The following is a 23,087-nucleotide window of genomic DNA, read 5'->3' on the forward strand; positions in this document are numbered from 1 at the left end:
GTTAAACTTGACGAGCCTAGCATATGCAGATATGGCCTCGGAACACTGGAGACCGAAAGGTCGAGCGAGAATCATATAGTAGATATGATCAACATAGTGATGTTCACCATTGAAAACTACTCCATCTCACGTGATGATCGGACATGGTTTAGTTGATTTGGATCACGTGATCATTTAGATGACTAGAGGGATGTCTATCTAAGTGGGAGTTCTTAAGTAATATGATTAATTGAACTTTAATTTATCATGAACTTAGTTCTGATAGTATTTGCACAACTATGTTGTAGATCAATAGTTTGCGATGTAGCTCCCAGTTTATTTTTGATATGTTCCTAGAGAAAAATAAGTTGAAAGATGTTAGTAGCAATGATGCGGACTAGCTCCGTGATCTGAGGGTTATCCTCATTGCTGCACAGAAGTATTATGTCCTTGATGCACCGCTAGGTGACGGACCTATTGCAGGAGCAGATACAGACGTTATGAACGTTTGACAAAGCTCGATATGATGACTACTTGATAGTTTAGTGCACCATACTTTACGGCTTAGAATCGGGGCTTCAAAGACGTTTTGAACGCCATGGAGCATATGAGATGTTCCAAGAGTTGAAATTACTATTTCAGACTCATGCCCATGTCGAAAGGTATGAGACCTTTGACAAGCACTTTGCCTACAAGATGGAGGAGAATAACTCAGCTAGTGAGCACGTGCTCAGTATGTTTGAGTACTACAATCACTTGAATCAAGTGGGAGTTAATCTTCCAGATAAGATAGTGATTGACAGAGTTCTCTAGTCACTATCACCAAGTTACTGGAACTTCGTGATGAACTATAATATGCAAGGGATAACGGAAACGATTCCCAAGCTCTTCGTGATGCTGAAATCGATGAAGGTAGAAATCAAGAAAAGCATCAAGTGTTGATGGTTGACAAGACCACTAGTTTCAAGAAAAGGTCAAAGGGAAGAAGGGGAACTTCTAGAAGAATGGCAAGCAAGTTGCCACTCCCATGAAGAAGCCCAAAAGCTATACCCAGGCCTGAAACTGAGTGCTTCTACTGTAAAGGAAATGTCACTGGAAGTGGAACTGCCCTAGAGACTTGGCGGATAAGAAGGATGGCGAAGTGAACAAAGGTATATTTGATATACATGTTATTGACGTGTACTTTACTAGTGTTCATAGCAACCCCTCATTATTTGATACTGGTTCAGTTGCTAAGAGTAGTAACTCGAAATGGGAGTTGCAAAATAAACAGAGACTAGTTAAGGGCGAAGTGATGATGTGAGTTGGAAGTGATTCCAAGGTTGATAAGATCACCATCGCACACTCCCTTTACCTTCGGGATTAGTGTTGAACCTAAAATAAATGTTATTTGGTGTTTGCGTTGAGCATAATATGATTGGATCATGTTTATTGCAATCGGTTATTCATTTAAGACAAAGAATAATTGTTATTCTGTTTACATGAATAAAACCTTCGGAGGTCATACACCCAAGGTGAATGGTTTATTGAATCTCGATCGTAGTGATACACATATTCATAATATTGAAGCCAAAAGATGCAAAGTTAATAATGATAGTGCAACTTATATGTGGCACTGCCGTTTAGGTCATATTGGTGTAAAGCGCATGAAGAAACTCCATGCTGATGGGCTTTTGGAATCACTTGATTATGAATCATTTGATGCTTTCAAACCATGCCTCATGGGCGAGATTACTAAAACTCCGCTCTCTGGAACAATGTAGCAAACAACTTACTTATTGGAAATAATACATACTGATGTATGCAATCCGATGAGTGTTGAGGCTCGCGGCAGGTATCATTATTTTCTGACCTTCACAGATGATTTGAGCAGATATGGGTATATCTACTTGATGAAACATAAGTCTGAAACATTTGAAAAGTTCAAAGAATTTTGGAGTGAAGTGGAAAATCATCGTAACAAGAAAATAAAGTTTCTGCGATCTGATCGTGGAGGAGAATATTTGAGTTGCGAGTTTGGTCTTCATTTGAAACAATGCGGAATAATTTCGCAACTCACGCCACCTGGAACACCACAGCGTAATGGTGTGTCTGAACGTCATAATCATACTTTATTAGATATGGTGCAATCTGTGATGTCTCTTATCGATTTGTCACTATCATTTTGGGGTTATGCATTAGAGACAACTGCATTCACGTTAAATAGGGCACCATCTAAATCCATTGAGACGACACCATATGAACTATGGTTTAGCAAGAAACCTAAGCTGCCATTTCTTAAAGTTTGGGGCTATCATGCTTATGTGAAAAAGTTTCAACCTGATAAGCTCGAACCCAAATCGGAGAAATGCGTCTTCATAGGATACCCAAAGGAAACTATTGGGTACACCTTCTATCACAGATCCGAAGGGAAGATATTCATTGCTAAGAATGGATCCTTTGTAGAGAAGAAGTTTCTCTCGAAAGAAGTGATTGGGAGGAATGTAAAACTTGATGAGGTAATTGTACCTTCTCCCGAATTGGAAAGTAGTTCATCACAGAAATCAGTTATAGTGATTACTACACCAATTAGTGAGGAAGTTAATGATGATGATCATGAAACTTCATATCAAGTTACTACCGAACCTCGTAGGTCAACCAGAATACGCTCCGCACCAGAGTGGTACGGTAATCATGTTCTGGAGGTCATGTTACTTGACCATGACGAACCTACGAACTATGAGGAAGCGATGATGAGCCCAGAATCCACAAAATGGCTTGAAGCCATGAAATCTGAGATGAGATCCATGCATTAGAAGAAAGTATGGACTTTGATTGACTTGCCCGTTGATCGGTGAGCCATTAAGAATAAATGGATTTTCAAGAGGAAGACGAACATTGAGAGTAGTGTTACTATCTACAAAGCTCGAATTGTCGCAAAAGGTTTTCGACAAGTTCAAGATGTTGACTATGATGAGATTTTCTCACTCGTAGCGATGCTTAAGTCTATCCGAATCATGTTAGCAATTGCCACATTTTATGAAATCTGGCAAATGGATGTCAAAACTGCATTCCTTAATGGATTTCTTAGAGAAGAGTTGTATATGATGCAACAAGAAGGTTTTGTTAATCCTAAAGGTGCCAACAAAGTGTGCAAGCTCCAGCGATCCATCTATGGACTGGTGCAAGCATCTCGGAGTTGGAATATATACTTTGATAGAGTGATCAAAGCATATGGTTTTATACAGACTTGTGGTGAAGCCTGTATTTACAAGAAAGTGAGTGGGAGCACTACAACATTTCTGATAAGTATATGTGAATGACATATTGTTGATCGGAAATAATGTAGAATTTTCTGGAAAGCATAAAGGAGTGTTTGAAAAGAGTTTTTCAAAGAAAGACCTCGATGAAGCTACTTACATATTGAGCATCAAGATCTATAGAGATAGATCAAGACACTTGATATATTTTCATAGAGTACATACCTTGACAAGATTTTGAAGTAGTTCAAAATGGAAAAGTCAAAGAAGGAGTTCTTGCCTGTGTTGCAAGGTGTGAAGTTGAGTAAAGACTCAAAACCCGACCACGGCAGAAAATAGAAAGAGAATGAAAAGTCATTCCCTATGCCTCAGTCATAGGTTCTATAAAGTATGCTATGTTGTGTACCAGACCTATTGTGTACCTCGCCATAAGTTTGGCAAGAGGGTACAATAGTTGTCGGAGTAATGGGCCACAGGTAGGCTGACCCAGGCCCAGAACCTTTCAAGACATCGGGGCAGGCTGCACCCCTCAAGACCCCAGGACGAAGAGCCGCCTTCTGAGAGTCGGCGGCGAGGCAGCCAACTGCCCACTCGCGGCCGAGTCCCGAGGATGACTTCAGGATGAGCCGACTCCTGACTGGCGACTTCCAGAGAAGCCGGCCATGGGGAGTCGGCCCGCGACGCCAACAACCCCCATGCCCTCATAAAGAGAGACGGGACGGGGAGTGGCCACAGTAAGGTCCACTCCCACCCTTTTCCAAGGGCAGACGTGGCCACAGTACACCGTACCCACGGAGATCTCCACCCGACGTGACACTGTTGCCATGCCGGCCCTAATGTCAGCCCCAGAGGGCGGAGTCCTATGCCCACGACGGCCTGCCGGTACGACCCAGGGACGACGGGTCCCACCAGTCGGCGGGCGTACGGAAGACGGCGAGAGCGCTACCAGTCGGCCCAGTGGGGAGTCGGCCCCCAGGAGTCGGCCGACCCCTCCCACGGGCCCCACGCGCCATTAACCAGACGCGACAGGGAATGGCAATAGTGACCGCCCGCCGGACGGCGGAGTTGTTGCCACGACCCCATGACCGAGCCCACGTCATTATAAGCACGGCTACAGTAATCTGCAGCCGGAAAGACCCGCCTACGGCAGACGCGGCCTGTCGGCTCCGTACCTAGCCAGTCGGTGGGCCCCAGGAGTCGGCGGATAAGACGGCGGCCAGAGAGACTGACGGCTGGGCCCGTGTCCAGCCGGATTACCATTGTAACCCTGGGGGTAGGCCTATATAAACCTCCCAGGGCACCCATGCAAAGGGTTGGAATCCATTAGCACTAGACCAGATCATAGTGGAAGGAGAGAGCTAGCCTAGCCTTCTCCTACCTCCAGGAAACAGCTCAAGGAGCAACCGTGTACACACTTTGCCATAGTGATCATGCGGAGACCCCGCAGAGCAGCAGTAGGGGTGTTATCTCCACGGAGAGCCCCGAAGCTGGGTAAGATTCGCCGGCGTGCATGCCTTCGCCTTATCCCATTTCCAGGCACCGGCGACATTCTACTCGCTCCCACCATGATAAGCCATCCTTTGGCATATGTCGCACCCAACCCCCGACATTTGGCGCCCACCTTGGGGCATGGTGCACCGTCGTCCGGAGACCTGCTCTGGACGAGAACCCTTTTCCTCCCTAGCGAGCGCAGCCAGCCTGGCACGCCAGACGGAGTTTGCGTCGACGCGCTGCACAGCGCTGAGATCGCCTGCGCAGCCAGCTACCTCGCCGATCTTGTCAGCGAGGTTCGCCTCTCCGACGAGCCTGCATCCGACACAGGCACGGGAGGCCACGAGGCCTCCTCGCGGGCTTCCTTGACCAACTCCACGTTGCCGGCGAGCCTGCCGTGGACTTGGAGTCTGTAGGCTCCACCGACCCGATGTTGGTCGACTCCGACACCGCGTCGCTCGATGCGTTCCCCACCAACGTGGTTGTCTACGACGAGCCACTCCCTCGTGCAGAGAGCGACGGAAGCACCGTTACAGAGGTGCTCGTCATCAGTTATGACGAGCATCCCGGCGGAGGAGCGCATGACCCACTTGGCGCGACACTGCAAGACCTGACCGCGCCCATTCCGGAAGACGCTGACGCGGAGACGCTGGAGGTGCGCCGCCTTCAGCTTGTCGAAGGCGCGAAGAAGCTGGCTAGCATGAGACGCTTGTCAGAAGCCTACCAACGTGAGATGGATCGCGCTGTAGGTGGCTCGCCAGCCCCAACTGGGCCCAGCCGCCTAGGCGCGGTCCAGCAGCGCGGCGTGGCCATCGCCAACCTATTCGGGGCAAATCGCCCTGTATATGCAACGCCTGTGGAGAACATTCGAGCCGCCCAGGTGGCGGCGGACGAGCTGGACAACTTCGAGGGTGAAGAGCGCCGCCTGATGACGGAGCAAGTCCAGCGGCTCCTCGACGCGGCTGCCGCGCAGAACAAGGCCGGCTGCCGCACAGAGGCGCCGCAGTGACAAAACAACGACCCGCCTCCAAGCCGAGACCAAGGTGCAACGTATCGGACGCTGACTGGCGGCGCCCGCGGAAGGAAAGACAAGGATCCGGCTGTCAACCGTAGTCGGACTCGCATTACCATAGAGCGCGACCAAGACGGCCGCCCAAGAGCAGTGGAATGACGAGACGACTGTTCGCCTCCTCCTCCTTGCAAGGAAAGGCGAGTCTCCCCGCCGCCTGTTGACCATCCGACTCTCGGCGACCGCTTTGGCCGCCGAGAGGGAGTCGGAGAAAATGACGCCCGCCACCGGATCGACCGACTTCACCGATCCCTGGCGCTGGAAGAAGAATACGAGTTGGGCCCGCCTTGTTTCGGGCCCCGCATTCGAGATGAGCCCTTTCCCAAAGGGTTCACGCTCCCAAGAGACATGCCCAAGTACACCGGCTCCGTGAAGCCGGAGGACTGACTGGTTGACTACTCCACGACCGTCAACATAGCGAACGGCAACAAGCGTGTTGCCGTAAAATACGTTCCGCTCATGCTCCAGGGCACGACCCGGACATGGCTGAACAACCTGAAGCCCCGCAGCATCAACAGCTGGGTCGACTTCACCGATGCATTCGTCCGCAACTTCACAAGCATGTACAAGCGTCCTCCCAGGCCTCGCCAGCTTTCCTTGTGTGTGCAAGGCCCCAACGAGTCGACTCGCGACTACCTCACGCGTTGGGCCGAGCTTCGGAACTCTTGCGAGGGCGTGCACAAGGTGTAGGCCATCGAGTACTTCACCGCCGGGTGCAGAGAAGGCACCCTCCTCAAGCACAAGCTCCTCTGTGATGAGCCAGAAACCCTCGACAAGCTGTTGATCATAGCAGACAAGTATGCCACGGCCGACTCCTCCATGAAGGCGGAGATTCAAGTTAGTGCGACTGGCAAAGTGGCCCCTCGGGCTCCTAGAACTCCGGCTGGAGACGCCAGTCGGCGATAACAGCAGAGCAACCACAAGCACAAGGCCCCACAGCCGGCTTCCAGCAGCCGGCAGGTGGCGACAGTCGAAGACCAGCAGCCGGAAGGGCAGCCTCCACCCAAGCGACAGAAAGGCGGCAAGCCCAACTGGTTGCCGGCTTTCTCATACGAGCAGACTCTGGATGGCCCTTGCAAGTTCCACAGCGGCGCGAAGCCGTTGAACCACACCACCCGGAAGTGCCATTGGCTCACCAGGATCGCCAAAGGAGACGGCCTCCTGCCTTCCCCGCATGCTGGGCAGCCGCCTCCGCCCCAGCAGCCGGCTGTCAGGCCAGTTGGTGCAGTACAAGATGAGTACCCTGAAGAGCATGGAGCCTACGTGGTATTTACCAGCATGGCTGGTGATCGACGCAGCAGGCGGCAGCAGCAGCAAGAGGTGAATGCAGTAGCATCAGAGACACCAGAATTCATGCACTGGTCCGAGAAGCCTATCAGCTGGAGCAGAGCTGATCACCCAGAGGTAATGCCGAATCCGGGCTCTTCTTGGATGCCACCTTTGCCACAAATAGACGAGCTGCTCGTTTCTCGCGAGTTCTAAGAGACGGAGGCAGCAGCATCAACATCCTGTACAAGGACACCATGGAGAAGTTAGGAATCAAGCAAAGACAGCTTCAGAACAGCCGGACTGTATTCCACGGCATTGTTCCTGGCCTTTCCTGCTCACCAATCGGCAAGATCCTGATGGACATCCTCTTTGGAGACAAAGATCACTTCCGCCGAGAGTCAGTTCGGTTTGAGGTGGTGGATCTCGAGAGCCCATACCATGCATTACTTGGCCGACCCGCCCTGGCCAAGTTCATGGCAGTCCCCCACTACGCCTACCTCAAGATGAAGATGCCTAGTTCCAAGGGGATTCTGACTGCGCGGCTGAAAGTAGTCGGTTGGCCGAGTCCCTGGTGATCGCGGCCGAGAAGCGGCTCCTTGACCGGGTTGTGGCGATGGCCGGCAAGCAGCCAGAGGTGTCGCCTAACCCCAAGGAGTCGGAGGCTGAGGGTTCGTTCAAGCTGGCCAAAGAGACGAAGAAGATACCCTTGGACCCGGAGCACCCAGAGAGGTACGCTGTCGTAGGCGCAAACCTCGACAACAAATAGGAAGGCGAGCTCGTCAATTTCCTCTGTGAGAATCGGGACATCTTCCCATGGTCCCCCAAGGACATGCCAGGCGTACCGACGGAATTCGCCGAGCATAAGTTACATGTCCAATCTGATTCGAAGCCAGTTAGGCAGCCCCTGCGCCGCCTATCAGAAGAAAAGAGAAGAGTTGTCGGAGAAGAGATAGCCTGACTCCTAGCAGCCGGCTTCATTATGGAAGTATTCTTTCCAAAGTGGCTAGCCAACCCGGTCCTGGTACTGAAGAAGAACAAGCAGTGGCGAATGTGTATTGACTACACAAGCCTCAACAAGGCTTGTCCAAAGGACCCGTTTGCTTTGCCAAGAATTGATCAGGTGATAGACTCCGCAGCCGGATGCGAGCTGTTGAGCTTCTTAGATGCATATTCAGGATATCACCAGATCAAGCTGAACCCGGCTGACAGACTGAAGACCGCCTTCATCACACCGTTTGGAGCCTTCTGCTACCTAATCATGACATTCGGCTTAAGGAATGCCGGCACCACCATTCAACGTTGCGTGCAGAAGTGCCTCCTCAAGTACAACATCGAGCGGCAGCCTACACCATAGTCAACAGAGAGCTGGTCAGGTGCAGCGTCACTGGTGTCTACCAGCGCTGCGTAGAGCCAAAGCAAGGCCAAGCAATTCTCAAAGACATCCATCAAGGCGAGTGTGGCCACCATGCGGCTTCAAGAGCACTCATCGCCAAAGCCTTCCGACACGGTTTCTTCTGGCCAATGGCCTTAGAAGAGGCCAAGGAATTGGTCCAAAAATGCAAAGGGTGCCAGAAGTTCCGCTCCAAGCCGCATCAGCCAGCTTCTGCACTCAAGACCATCCCCATGGCCTGGCCCTTCACAGTTTGGGGCCTAGACATGGTGGGACCATTCAAGACGGCACGAGGTGGCCTAACTCACTTACTTGTCACGGTGGACAAGTTCACCAAGTGGATAGAAGCGAAGCCAATCAAGAAGCTGAATGGTCCGACTACCGTGACTCTCATCTCCAACATCACAATTCGGTACGGCATACCTAACAGCATCATCACCGACAACGGCACGAATTTTGCCAAAGGTGCCTTGGCCCGTTTCTGCGTGACACAGGGCATCCGACTGGACCTAGCGTCCGTCGCCCATCCACAGTCAAACGGCCAGGTGGAGCGAGCAAACGGCCAGGTGGAGCGAGCAAACGGCCTCATCCTGTCCGGCATCAAGCCCCGACTGGTCGAGCCTCTGGAGTGCTCGACTGGCTGCTGGCTCGATGAGTTGCCAGCCGTCCTCTGGAGTCTGCGCACGACTCTAAACAAGTCAACTGGCTTCACGCCTTTTTTCCTCGTCTACGGTGATGAAGCCGTCATCCCAACGGACATAGAGTTCGACTCCCCGCGAGTCTGCATGTACACCGAGGAAGAAGCAGAAGAAGCACGTCAAGACGGTGTCAATCTGCTAGAAGAGGGCCGGCTGTTGGCACTCGGCCGGTCCAGCATCTACCAGCAGAGCCTGCGCAGATACTACAACAGGAAGGTCAGGCCGAGATCTTTCCAAGAGGGCAACCTTGTGCTCCGACTGATCCAGCAAACAGCCGGCCAGCACAAGCTGTCGGCGCCTTGGGAAGGCCCCTTCGTCATCAGCAAAGTGCTGGGCAACGACTCCTACTACCCGATCGACGCTCAGAAGCCATGAGCACGCAAGAGGGACGACTCCGGCAAAGAGACAGAGCGGCCATGGAACACAAATCTCCTCTGAAAATTTTGCAGTTAAAATGCAGTATGTACCATGCTACCTTTTGTATTAAAAGTACCAAGACTTCGCCCCCCCCCCAAGAAGAGCACGGAGACTGCCCTCTTTTATCTATATGATAAGAATTATGCCTTTGAGTATGTTACTTTTTGTTATGCCGCTTGGCACCGGGTTCAACTAGTCGGCCCCGGGACTTGCCGCCTTGCGCTATGAAATGCTTCCTGCAGCCGGACAAGTAGTGTGTGGCGCCTAAGCCGTCTCCTGTCAGAAGCCGCAGCTCGCAGAGCGACTGCCTGGTGGGCTGGAGCAAGGAAGAATGGGCGTCCACATGAAAAATGGCTAAGGACTCAAAGCATAAACATAGCTTAAAGCCGGCTTCCAGCCTTTTTTCTTCGCAAACCGACCCTTGAGCAGTCGGCTTGCCGCCTTCTATCCAACTTGCTAAACAACTCTAAAATGGCTAAGTACTTGCCTTCCCAAAGTAACCAAGAATTTGATCCAGCGGCAGTCCCGCAGAGCGGCTGTCTGACTGACCAAGACAGCAACTGAGGGAAGGCGGCAAAGGAAAAAGCCAAACGAGCAATGAGCAAGAAAAGATAGAAGTCAGATGAATATTTACATAACAAAGGCCCTTGGTCGAATCTTCGAGCAAAATTTCAAAATACAGCCCGCGGGTGGAATTTTGCGAATTAACAAGTTCTTCAAAGACAAATAAAGCAGATAAAACAAAGATAAGGTGGCAGCCTTGGAGGCGGCAGACAGGTTCGGAGGATCGGAGGAGATGGCGGTGTCGGATGTTGGGGCGGCCGACTGGGCAGTCTCGGCTTGATCACCTCCGGCGGCAGACGGCTCGGGCGGGCACGGCTTGTTGCTGGAGGCACAGTCGAGCTGAGGCTGGTCGCCCGCTCCGTCTTCCGGTGCCTCCGTCTCACTTCCATCCTCCGCCTCATCCTCCTCCTCGACGCTGGAGCCGATCACCTCCGCCGAGTCCTCGCCGTAGTCTGGGTTCATCCCAAACCACTCCGGCGGTACCTCCCTGCCGTCTTCAGCCCGCTCAGGGACAAAGATGCTGGTGTCGGTGTACTCGGCGATCACCGCCGCGCGCTTGACAAGGGCGTCTTCCGCGGCTGCCAGCTCCGAATGGGCCTCTGACCGGAGTGTGGCCAGCTGGTCCAGGTCCAGCCCCGGATACCACGCCTTGACAAATTCCAAGGCTCGGCACGCTCCAGCCTGGGCCAAGGAACCCTTCCAGGCCTCAAGACGGCCAGCCGCGACCTCCAGCCAGTCGGCAGTCCGACTGGGGGTGTGCGGAGCCTGCATGTCTGGCCACAGGGCAGCGATCGCTTGGGCGCCGACACGTTGAAGCCGGCGCAGCATCCGGTGGGCCGGCCGCAGACGAGCCCCAATGCTCAGAATATGCTCGTCTAGGGTCCGGGGGGGCGTCGGCGGCAATCTCCACGCCATCTGCCCTCCGCCCCTCGTGATTAGCCTTGGTAGCTTGATTGGCGACCTGCGAGTGGCCGGGGAAGAAGTCTACCAAGACGAAAAGAATGAAGAACAAGTCAAAAAACCAGGAGTCGGCTCGACCTATAGCCGGCAGCTCGAAGAATAAAAGCAAAGAAGCTCACCATCGACGAGGTCCTCGATCTCGTGGAAGCCGGAGGCCAGCATTGCCTCCTTGTCAGTCCAGGAGGAGCGCTCGCTCGCGAACTCGGCCAGGAGGGCAACCTCCTCTTCTTACGCCTCCTTCTGCATCTTCTTGAGCAGCTCCTTCTGCTCTGCCAATTGTGCGGCCAGCAAATCGCGCTCTGCGGCGAGCTTGCTGCACTCCTCCCCCTTGGCGCGCATCGCGGTGTTGGCTTCGCTCAGCTGCTGTTGAAGAGTGGCGTTGGCCTCTGAAGAGAAAGAAGAAAGAAGGCGTTAAATCATCAACAAAGAAGGTCACCGGGGAGATCTGGCCCGATTGCTCAGCAGTCGGCCCGAATCTCGGGGACTACAGCTGTGGGTGTGCTAGTGCGCCCCCGCAAAGAAGAAAAAGGACTCACTCCGGCTCTCCGACAAGTTGGCGGTCCGCTTGCCCAGCTCTTCAATGTTGCGGTTGAAGGCGGTGACACGGAGGTTGTGAATGTCCGCCGCCCCTCTCCATGATCGGGAACTCGCCGCCGGCTTCCCTTGACTGCTCCGTGAACTCTTGGGGCGGCGGCGCAGAGTTCAGAGGCGTGACTAACACCACCGACCGCCGGTGCGCGACTTGCTTAGCCTGCCGCTTTGGCGCGACGGCGGCCTCGGCCTCCTCTAGTTTTTTCAAGGCGGAGGCCTCTGCCTTCTCGGCCTCCGTTTTCTTTAGGCGGGCAGCCTCCTCGTCGCGCTTCTCCTGCGCATTCCACTTTGTCGCCTCCCGGAGGTCGGCGGCGGGGTCAATCCGCCGAGTAGTGGCAGACGTCTCCGCCGACCCCATAACGGAGGCAGCGGCAACCCTCTCAAGAGTGAGGGGAGCCCTGAAGCGAGGGAAGCATATGAAAGACTCAGACAAGATCAACAAAGAGAAAATAAAGATGAGGGACGGAGGCGCTTACGCAGAGACCAGCGGCGGCTTCTTCACTTCCTTGCAGAAGTGGTTAGCTTTTGCGGTCGCCTCTTCCCGCTTGGTCGCGGCGGCTGCTCCCTTAAACTTCTTCGACCGGCCACCAAGTGTACTCGGCCAGGCCCGGCGCTTCTTCGCGCCACCTTGAGCGTCCAAGACAGCGGAGGAACTCGCGCTTGGCTGGCCAACCTTTGGCTGGTGACGCGGGGCGACTTCCCCCTCGGCATCGTCATCAGGCCAGTCGGCGAAAGTGGCTGTTGGCCTGAAGCCGCCTGCTTCTCCTCCTCCTCCCTCGGCGTCGGCCTCCATGGCCGCCGCCCCCAAGTCAGGATCGTCGATGTCGCTCTCTGCCCAATCGGGGACAAACTGACGAGCCGGCCCCGTGGTGCCGGCCGAAGGATGGACGAGAGGGTTCTGATTCAAAAACAAAAACGGTCAGACTGGACAAGTCGGACTCAGCAATGAAAGAAACAGAAGAAGAAGGAAGACGACTTACAATAGGCGGGGGGTTGGCGCATGAGTACGACTCCTTGCCGAACCGCCAATCCACCATGAGACCGCAGTTCGCGATGTAGTTCACCGTGTCCGCCACCTCCGCGTTAGGCATGTCCTTGGAGCACATCCGACTCGGGTCCCGATGACCGCTCATCTGGCAGATCAAGTGAGGTCAGCCTTGGAGTGGGAGGACTCGGCGCGCCACAAAGGCGGCCAGCAAGTCGGCCCCAGTCAAGCCCTCCGACTGCGTCAGCACTCGGAGTCGCGCGACGGCGGCGGCACCAGCAGGAGACAATGTCCTAGCTCGGTGTGACCAGTTGGGGAGTCTTCCAGCCGGCAGGTTGACCCAGTCGCCTTTTGGGGTGACGTTCTTCACATAAAAGTAGGACCGCTGCCACATCTTCACCGACTTAATCAGCGCGATGGTGGGAAACGGATTGTCAGCCACTGATCTCCGCATCGCGATAAACGCATCGCACTAGGCCGGCACGCCGGCGACGTGTGTGCCAAGCTTGGACAGGAAGAACTCACCCCAGAGCTCGATGGTGGGGAGAACGCCGAGGAAGCCTTCGCACAGGGTGGCGAAGGCAGCCAGCAGCACCATCGTGTTCGGAGTAAGGTGGTGTGGCTGGAGCCCGTGGAACTCCAAGAAGGAGCGGAAGAAGCCCCTCACTAGCAGCCCCAGGCCGCGCATAAGGTGCGAGCGGAATATGACCCGCTCGCCCTCCTCCGGCGCCGGCGATATTTCCCCCTCCGGCGCGAGGCGGACCCGCACTAAGCCCCTGCCAGGCAGCCGTCGTGTCTTGCGGAGGATCTCGACGTCGTCATCATCGACCTCGGAGCCGTCCCATACTACGGAGCACATAGCAGGAGGCGCGGCGGCGGAGGAAGAGCTCATCGCTGCGGGCGCGGCGTGGTTCGGAGCAGCAGCGGCGAGAGGAAGAAGAAGCAAGAAGGAGCGAAAGGGAGTACGGAGGATGGGCGCGCATGCTTTGCCGCCCCCTCCCCCCGCCTACTTATAGGCTCGTGGGCTGAGAAGCCGATGGGGCAGTCGTGGGATTAACTGTGCCCAGGAACCCACGACCCCCACGATTTACCATGCAAAGTTACTGCGTGCAGTAACTACGCGGGGACCCCAACCGTCCGCATGACCACAACGGATCCATTCACATGCCGAGGCACGGTAGTGGCGGGCCCCACCTGTAGGCATGTCCCGTCGTGCACGTGGGTGGGCAGACTGGCTCAGCCACGTGGTGCCTCGTGACGGGTGCACAACGGGCGGCAACCTGGAGGCTTATCAGGCACGCCGCCTGGACTCCGCCGCGACATTCAAACCTTTTCAGGGGCAAGTCGGCCTTAAGCAAGTCCGGCTCCAACTAGTCGGCTTGACAGAAGACGGCTAGCAAGGCCCAGATCAAACTGCCGGAAAGAAGAAACTGTTGAGGCTCCTCGACATATCACCCTCGGTGCCTCACCAGCTTCGGGGACTACTGTCGGAGTAATGGGCCACGGGTAGGCTGACCCAGGCCTAGAACCTTTCAAGACATCGAGGCAGGCTGCACCCCTCAAGACCCTAGGACAAGAGCCGCCTTCTGAGAGTCGGCGGCGAGGCAACCGACTGCCCACTCATGGCCGAGTCCTGAGGACGAATTCAGGATGAGCCGACTCCTGACTGGCGACTTCTAGAGAAGCCAGCCATGGGGAGTCGGCCCGCGACGCCAACAACCCCCATGCCCTCATAAAGAGGGACGGGACGGGGAGTGGCCATAGTAAGGTCCACTTCCACCCTTTTCCAAGGGCAGGCGTGGCCATAGTACGCCGTACCCGCGGAGATCTCCGCCCGGCGTGACACTGTTGCCATGCTGGCCCTGACGTCAGCCCCAGAGGGCGGAGTCCTGTGCCCACGACGGCCTGCCGGTATGACCCAGGGATGACGGGTCCCACCAGTCGGCGGGCGTACGGAAGACGGCGAGAGCGCTTCCAGTCGGCCCAGTGGGGAGTCAGCCGGCCCCTCCCACGGGCCCCACGCGCCATTACCCAGACGCAACAGGGAATGTCAACAGTGATCGCCCGCCGGACGGCGAAGCTGTTGCCACCACCCCATGACCGAGCCCACGTCATTAGAAGCACGGCTACAGTAATCTGCAGCCGGCAAGACCCGCCTGCGGCGGACGCGGCCTGTCGGCTCCGTACCGAGCCAGTCGGCGGGCCCCGGGAGTCGGCGGATAAGACGGCGGCCAGAGAGACTGACGGCTGGGCCTGCGTCCAGCCGGATTACCATTGTACCCTTGGGGGGTAGGCCTATATAAACCCCCCAGGGCACCCATGCAAAGGGTTGGAATCCATTAGCACTAGACCAGATCATAGAGGAAGGAGAGAGCTAGCCTAGCCTTCTCCTACCTCCAGGAAACAGCTCAAGGAGCAACCGTGTACACACTTTGCCATAGTGATCATGCGGAGACCCCGCAAAGCAGCAGTAGGGGTGTTATCTCCACGGAGAGCCCCGAAGCTGGGTAAGATTCGCCGGCGTGCATGCCTTCGCCTTATCCCGTTTCCAGGCACCGGCGACGTTCTACTCGCTCCCACCATGATAAGCCATCCTTTGGCATATGTCACACCCAACCCCCGACAATAGTGATCTAGGAGTGGATCACTAGACAGCAGTCAAAATATCCTTAGTGGAATAAGGAAATGTTTCTTGGTTATGGAGGTGACAAAGAGTTCGTTGTAAAGAGTTACATTGATGCAAGCTTTGACACCGATCTGGATGACTCTAAGTCTCGATCTAGATACATATCGAAAGTGGGAGCAATTAGCTAGAGTAGCTCAGTGCAAAGCATTGTAGACATAGAAAATTTGCAAAATACATACGACTCTGAATGTGGCAGACCCGTCGACAAAATTTCTCTCACAAACAAAACATGATCACTCTTTGGGTGTTAATCACATAGCGATGTGAACTAGATTATTAACTCTAGTAAACCCTTTGGGTGTTGGTCACATGGAGATGTGAACTAATCACATAAAGATGTAAACTATTGGTGTTAAATCACATGATGATGTGAACTAGATTATTGACTCTAGTGCAAGTGGGAGACTGAAGGAAATATGCCCTAGAGGCAATAATAAAGTTGTTATTTATATTTCCTTATATCATGATAAATGTTTATTATTCATGCTAGAATTGTATTAACCGGAAACTTAATACATGTGTGAATACATAGACAAACAGAGTGTCACTAGTATGCCTCTACCTGACTAGCTCGTTAATCAAAGATGGTTAGGTTTCCTAGCCATGGACAAAGAGTTGTCATTTGATAAGAGGGATCACATCATTAGAGAATGATGTGATTAACTTGACCCATCCATTAGCTTAGCACGATGATAGTTACAGTTTCATTGCTACTGCTTTCCTCATGACTTATACATGTTCCTCGGACTATGAGATTATGCAACTCCCGAATACCGGAGGAACACCTTGTATGCTATCAAACGTCACAACATAAGTGGGTGATTATAAAGATGCTCTACAGGTGTCTCCGATGGTGTTTGTTGAGTTGGCATAGATCAAGATTAGGATTTTTCACTCCCTGTATCGGAGAGGTATCTCTAGGCCCTCTCGGTAATGCACATCACTATAAGCCTTGCAAGCATTTGTGACTAATGAGTTTGTTGCGGGATGATGCATTACGGAGCGAGTAAAGAGACTTGCCGACGAGATTGAACTAGGTATGAGGATACCGATGGTCGAATCTCGGACAAGTAACATACCAATGACAAAGGGAACAACGTATGTTGTTATGCGGTTTGACCGATAAAGATCTTCGTAGAATATGTAGGAACCAATATGAGCATCCAGGTTTCGCTATTGGTTATTGACTGGAGATGAGTCTCGGTCATGTATACATAGTTCTCGAACCCGTAGGGTCCGCATGCTTAACGTTCTGTGACGATTTGTATTATGAGTTATCTGATTTGATGACCGAAGTTTGTTCAGAGTCTCGGATGAGATCAGGGACATGACGAGGATTCTCGAAATGGTCGAGATGTAAAGATCGATATATTGGAAGGCTATATTCGGACATCGGAAAGGTTCCGAGTGATTTGGGTATTTTTTTTGAAGTACTGGAGAGTTACGGGAATTCGTATTGGGCCTTAACGGGCCATACGGGAAAGGAGAGAAAGGCCTCAAGGGTGGTCGTGCCCCTTCCCCATAGACTGGTCCGAATTGGACTATGGAAATGGGCGCCCCCTTCCTTCCGTCTCCTTCTCCCTTCCCTTTTTCCTATTCCATGTGGGAGGTGGAATCCTACTAGGACTAGGGAGTCCTAGTAGGACTCCACACGTTGGGCGCGCCCTATGAGGGCCGGCCTCCTCCTCCCTCCATCCTTTATATAATTGGCCAGGGGGCACCCCATAGACACACAAGTTGATCATTGATCTTTAGCCGTGTGCGGTGCCCCCCTCCACCATAATCCACCTCGGTAATATCATAGCGGTGCTTAGGCGAAGCCCTGTTCCGGCAGCAACATCATCACCGTCATCACGCCGTCGTGCCGACGAAGCTCTCCCTTGAAGCTCTACTGGATCGTGAGTTCGTGGGACGTCACCGAGTAGAACGTGTGCTGAACTCGGAGGTGTCGTACGTTCGGTACTTGGATCGGTCGGATCGTGAAGACGTACGACTACATCAACCGCGTTCTCATAATGCTTCCGCTTACGGTCTACGAGGGTACGTGGACGGCACTCTTTCCTATTGTTGCTATGCATCACCATGATCTTGCGTGTGCGTAGGAAATTTTTGAAATTACTGCGTTCCCCAACATATATACCATGCATGAATTGAATTCTCTCTGTGCCTAACCGCTCCATTGCAGGAAACACAACGTTACTTTCAGTTTTGTCTATGATCTTTACTTTCAAGTGTTATTACTCTCGTTGATACAAACTTATCCTATTTACTACTCTAGTTCATTTGCCTCTTGGGACAATCATAGTGTTTGCATAATCACAAACAATTACTTCACATAAGAATTGTGACAACTTGTGTGTGACAAAAGCTACTTATAAATACTCTCCTCCACTCTTCGTTGGGAACGATTACCAATTGGGGTACTTACATGAAAGCACTACACTACCCTATGTGTCTTGCACGCCATCAAACAATACAAAAATACTTTCGTGATGATACGTGTTTGTCACAGTAGGTCACGTTTTTGTCATGCATGTACATCCATGATGATTTTATGACAGAATCAAGATAGTCATACATGTGCTGCGGTAGAAGTGTTCCATGACAATACTCAAATTATCATCACGGAAGTGTCCACTTCCATGACAGTAAATGGCGCGTCATGGAAGTCTTTTCATCAAGGGTAACTGACACGTGGCATCTACCATAACGGGTCACCGTTAAGCTATTGTGTGCCGGTTTGGATCCAATAACCCGTTAACAGCCCGGACCAATGGCGACTTTCCACATGTCAAATTCTCATTCGCCAATGGAACCATGTGTCAGCTCGGTGTTGCGACAAATATCAACCGTCCAATGGATGGGAGGCGCTAATGAAACGTCAACACATGGAACGGCCCAGTAGTGGCACATTTAGGTTAAAAAGGTTGGCCCATTTGACTTGGTCAAAAGTTAGTGGGTCGGCCCATGGGAAGCCTGTTAACGGGCTTTTCGCATATAGCCCATTCACGGCCCGGGTACTCTTGGCCCGTTATGGCCTTTCCAAATTTGGCCCAGTAGCATCATGTGGGTCATCCAATATGATTCCAGCGCGTTGTCACTTTTCACCCATGTATGGCCCATGACGTCTTTTGGCCCATATGAGGCCTTTTGTTTCTCTCGGCCCTTTAACGACCCATGGTGATTCTAGCCCATAATAAAAAGTAAATCGCTTTGGACCAACTAACGGCCCATGATCCAATTGGTATGTTTCTAGCTTGTATTATCTTTCGGCCTTCTAAGGGCCCATAAATTCTTGGGGTCATTTATGGCCCTCAATTACTTATGGTCGGTTACTGTCCTGTTCTGCTAATGGGCCAAATTCAGCCCTTGGTTATAATCGGCCCATTTGTGACCTGTTAACCCATTGGGTCATTTTCATCTCGTCATGTATTTCGGCCCATTAACAACCCGTTATGCCTATCGATAGAATTAAGCTTGTGCTGTCTTCCGGCGTGTTAACGACCCGTTATGGTTTGGGCCCATAAACGGACAGTTCCGATTATGGCCTGTTTATGGCCCATACCATTGTCCAATTTTGGCCCATGGATCCTATGACCTGTAGGAAGCCCATGGTCACTACGACGGGTAACAGGCCCATGGTTACCATGGTCCATATGTGGCCCATGGTTATTGCGGCCACTAGCAAACCAAGGAAAAAGAATTGCAGTGACTATAAGTAAATAAATAAAGAAGATTATAAGGAAATAAATAAGCAAACAACTAACTCTAGGCTATTACGGCTATTACATAGATTACATTCACCGGGCATCGACATTCGCCAACTACGCAAATATAGGCAAGCATAAAGCAACATATTACATACACTTGGCGTCAAAGTTGGCCACCAGAGAAAATAAACACGGCAACAAAACAAGTCCAAAACTGAAACAACTTCAGAAGAGCTCCAGAAATGTTATCATGAATATCCACCATGCTTGCAATAATCTTAGAAAGCTTATTAGCTTTCTCTTGTTTGGCGCTAAAATCCTCCAATGCTTGCTATTGCACCAGAAACTATGCATCTGAATTATGTGGGGACTTCCTCAGTCCTCCGCTTCTTGTTGCAACATAGTTGATCGATGTCTTTCAGCTTGTAGTTGAGACTCAAGAAGCCAAACTTATCCAGGCAACGAGTTTGAAGATCTTGTGCTCGTAGTAGTGGCCATTAACTCGAACACTACATCAAGACATGATCTTGGGGTTATCTCACTATATTCAATATTTTTCCTTATCTGTTTTATCAACTTCGTTGGAGACCAACAGGGTTGTTTCAATATCTTGAACCTTACTTATCTACATTACTTACTTAACCATTGTTGGGTACTCTTCTCCAATATTATGTCAGCATTCTAAAAGAAGAAATAAGCAGACACATAACATGTTTAGCATGTAGTATATGAAACTCATTTTGGTAAACCAGTTCAGTCGTAAGGTGCATAGGATTAAACTAACATGTATTCTATTGCAAAGTAGTACATAATAGAAGGATGAAACAAACATATATCTATGTGCTTTGGTCACTGTATTGTCCTGCCAAATCAAAATAGAGACATAGTACAAATCATATCAGTTTAAGACAAAGTAGCATTGAAAGAATATAAGTGTGGGAAACTACACAGCACCATAAGATTTCAGATGGATACCACATATATACATGTATAACTAACAACACTATTGGCTCTGTTTTGATGCTAGTAATGTGCATGATACGAGAAGACAATGGTCTATACAATTAAAATTAAAATCAACATAGAGCAATTTAGAAGAGCAAACCAGTTAAAGCAACATGTTTAAAACATACATGTTGTGCCATTGGAGTTTTGACTGATCCTTCCATTTAAAATGAGTTGATATGAGTAAATATAGTGATAAAGAGCAAATAAGTATGCACCATAGCTATGGAATCTTACCTGAGAATAGTTGTTATTCAAGTTTAAGAACTTGTTCTGCAAGAACAAAGTATAGTCAGATGCAGACATATAGTATTTCAAAATTAAACATTATCTCATAGACCCTACTAAATTCTTGGGTCTGGACCAGTACAGAACAAGGCATTCCCAGTCATCGTCCCGTAAATGCGTCTCCAGAGAAAGTAAGGGGATTTGACGAGTTTCCTTGCCATTGAAGTACATTTTCTTCAGGTAATTTCAGTATTGCCGCAAAGCATTCTTGAAGATAGCACGGCTATTAGCATAGGTTAACTCATCCCGAGTTTCCAAATCGGTCATTCTCTATAGAGAAAAATGGAAACATTTGTTGTCTCATAACCAGCAGGGAGGTAGAAAGTATGGACAAAGCATAGTAATTGCCAACATAACTCCTGGAGGAACACATGCAACTGGCTTTTTCCTTCATCTTTAGTATAATATTTCCATGATGGCAAGATAAGCACATAGAATTTAACAACATCAAGCGGGGTAGACACTAAACTACGGACAACTGGTTGTGCTTTGTCCACAGGAATAGCTGTACTAACTCATGGAGTTGGGGTTCTCCATTGTAGTCCTGACACTTTGGGCAGTGAAGCTGTCTTACTATCTACTCTTGTTTGGGAGCTCTATGGTGGAGATGGTGTTGTGTCAACTGGAACTGGGTTACTATCTGCTAGGGTTGGGGTTAGATTGGGTGAAGCTGGTTCTCTGTCCATCCTAGTAGCGGTATAATCCGCAAGAGTCTGGGTTATGTGTGGTAGGGTTGGTTCTTATGCGAGTATAACCAGGGTGCTATCTCCATCTATCGTGCGTACGACGATCTATCGGACCGGCAAAGATCCCTTTGCGGTTCGACTGGGGAGATCGGCGAGCACAAAGAGCAAAACTAGCAGGAACGCACGAATTTACCCAACTTCGGGCCACTGTGAAGTGTAAAACCCTACTCCTGCTTTGTGTATTGGATGTATATATCTCTAGATACAAGGTGCACATGTCCCGGTAAGGTGCTCGAAGAGTGCAGCTATGTGTGCAAATGGACCGGGTTTCGACCTTTGTCAAGGTAGCCATGGGCCTACTTTTATAGGGAAAGGGATCACCACAATGACAAAACAGTCTTTACACAAGGTAAATAGTGGCCACAATGTCAAATACCTAACTCTAACAGGTTAGGACAAATGCATTAATTGTGCCATGAGGTGTCATGCTGGTAAATCCCCCCAACAAGGATTGCCTCTCCTTCTTTGGCATTCGCCCAACTACCTCATATTCCTTCGACATGCCTTTGGGACAGGTGTCCTTAAAGTTGTGTCTTCGGCGGCGAGCTGACATGTGCCCAGACAAGACTCACCTAACTACGTGCCCGCTTGACACCTATACGACAAGTGACAACCTGATTGATGAGGTGGGGCGGTAGCAAGGTAGTGAGATTCTTGCCAGGTTTGGAGCTTGCCAGGTCTTCATTTGCTTACAGGCAAGGGGCTTGCCGACAACCTTCAGCCTTGATCTTTTGCACTCTTCTGTACTACTTTTCGATCACTTGAGTGGAATTCTACTTTGTATCTTGAATTCATCTTTAATTGTCCTCTGGCAATCCTTGCCGTCAGGAAGGCTACACTGCCTATGCATAAGTCTGGGGTACTAAGGACCCAAATCTTAGTACATCGACAGGAGCCCCAGGGCCTGGGCCACACACACATGCGAGGCGTCGTTGCGCTAGGCCCAAAACAATGCATAGGTGCGCGTGGCAGAGGATAACTACCAAAATCTGTCTTAATCTTCTCTTTAACTGCGCCCCCACGACATGAATTAAATCTGAAACATGGATTGGTGAAATGGAATGGTTGTTGGAGGAGTGCACCTGAAAAAGTGCAGTCACTTCGAACAGCAAAGAGCCAGCCCCCACGCCTTCCCCATAAAAAAGAATCTGTGGAGGGCGCTGCTCAATTACCTCTTCCCCCCTCCAACCTATCAGCCACCATTGCCTTCTTTCTTCGTCTCTCCCCTTCTTTGTTCTTCTGAAAAACAATGCTTCCATGGCGAGGGGTAGGGGCGAAGCTCGAGCATCCGCTGCTGCCACGAGGGCTTTCCCCCGAGGCCGAGCGCGTATCTTAGCTATGGGTACTGGGGGTCGGCCCTAGCATCCGTGGAGGGGGCGCAAACTGTGGTCGTGGGAGGCGCGGGGTCCAGGGCCGACCATAGTGGAATGCCCGCCTTCCACCTCAGTCGTAAGCCCATACGGAGAAGATGGCATACAAGTTTGTTGTGGTGCGGCACCATCGGCCACGCAGCTCGCTGTGGCTTCCAAACCCCTTTGCAAGGGTGATGGAGGGCAACCGGCCCTCGGGCCTATGGCTGCAGTCAGACGGCTGCCTCAACGGCCCCGCCTGGGTGGCAGCTGAAATCTCTCCCAATGGCTTCATGTATCTGACACGGGGGTGAAATTCATTCGCCGCTCCCGCGGCCTAGGGTGGGGGCATCTACTCCAATTTAGGTATGACAGATCCGCCACACTTTTTGTGAAGTTCTTCGGGGTCTCCGACGGCTGCCTCGAGGGCTGCGCAGAGAGCGAGAGCAACAGCGACATCGACCCCTCCAGCGAGAGTGAAGATGACAAAAGCTCCCTGAGTGTTAAAAGCGAGGGCGATGATTCTGACTAGGTGCATACGACAACTTAATCGGATCCTGAAGGCGAGTCTCACCCTACCTAGGTCCTTTTCCTTTTGCTCTTGTATCGCACCCAATGTAACCCTGTGGAGACGTAAGAAAAATGTTGTCT

This window comes from Triticum aestivum, chromosome 5A (genome assembly GCF_018294505.1).
Source record: "Triticum aestivum cultivar Chinese Spring chromosome 5A, IWGSC CS RefSeq v2.1, whole genome shotgun sequence".
Taxonomy (NCBI): Eukaryota; Viridiplantae; Streptophyta; class Magnoliopsida; order Poales; family Poaceae; genus Triticum; species Triticum aestivum.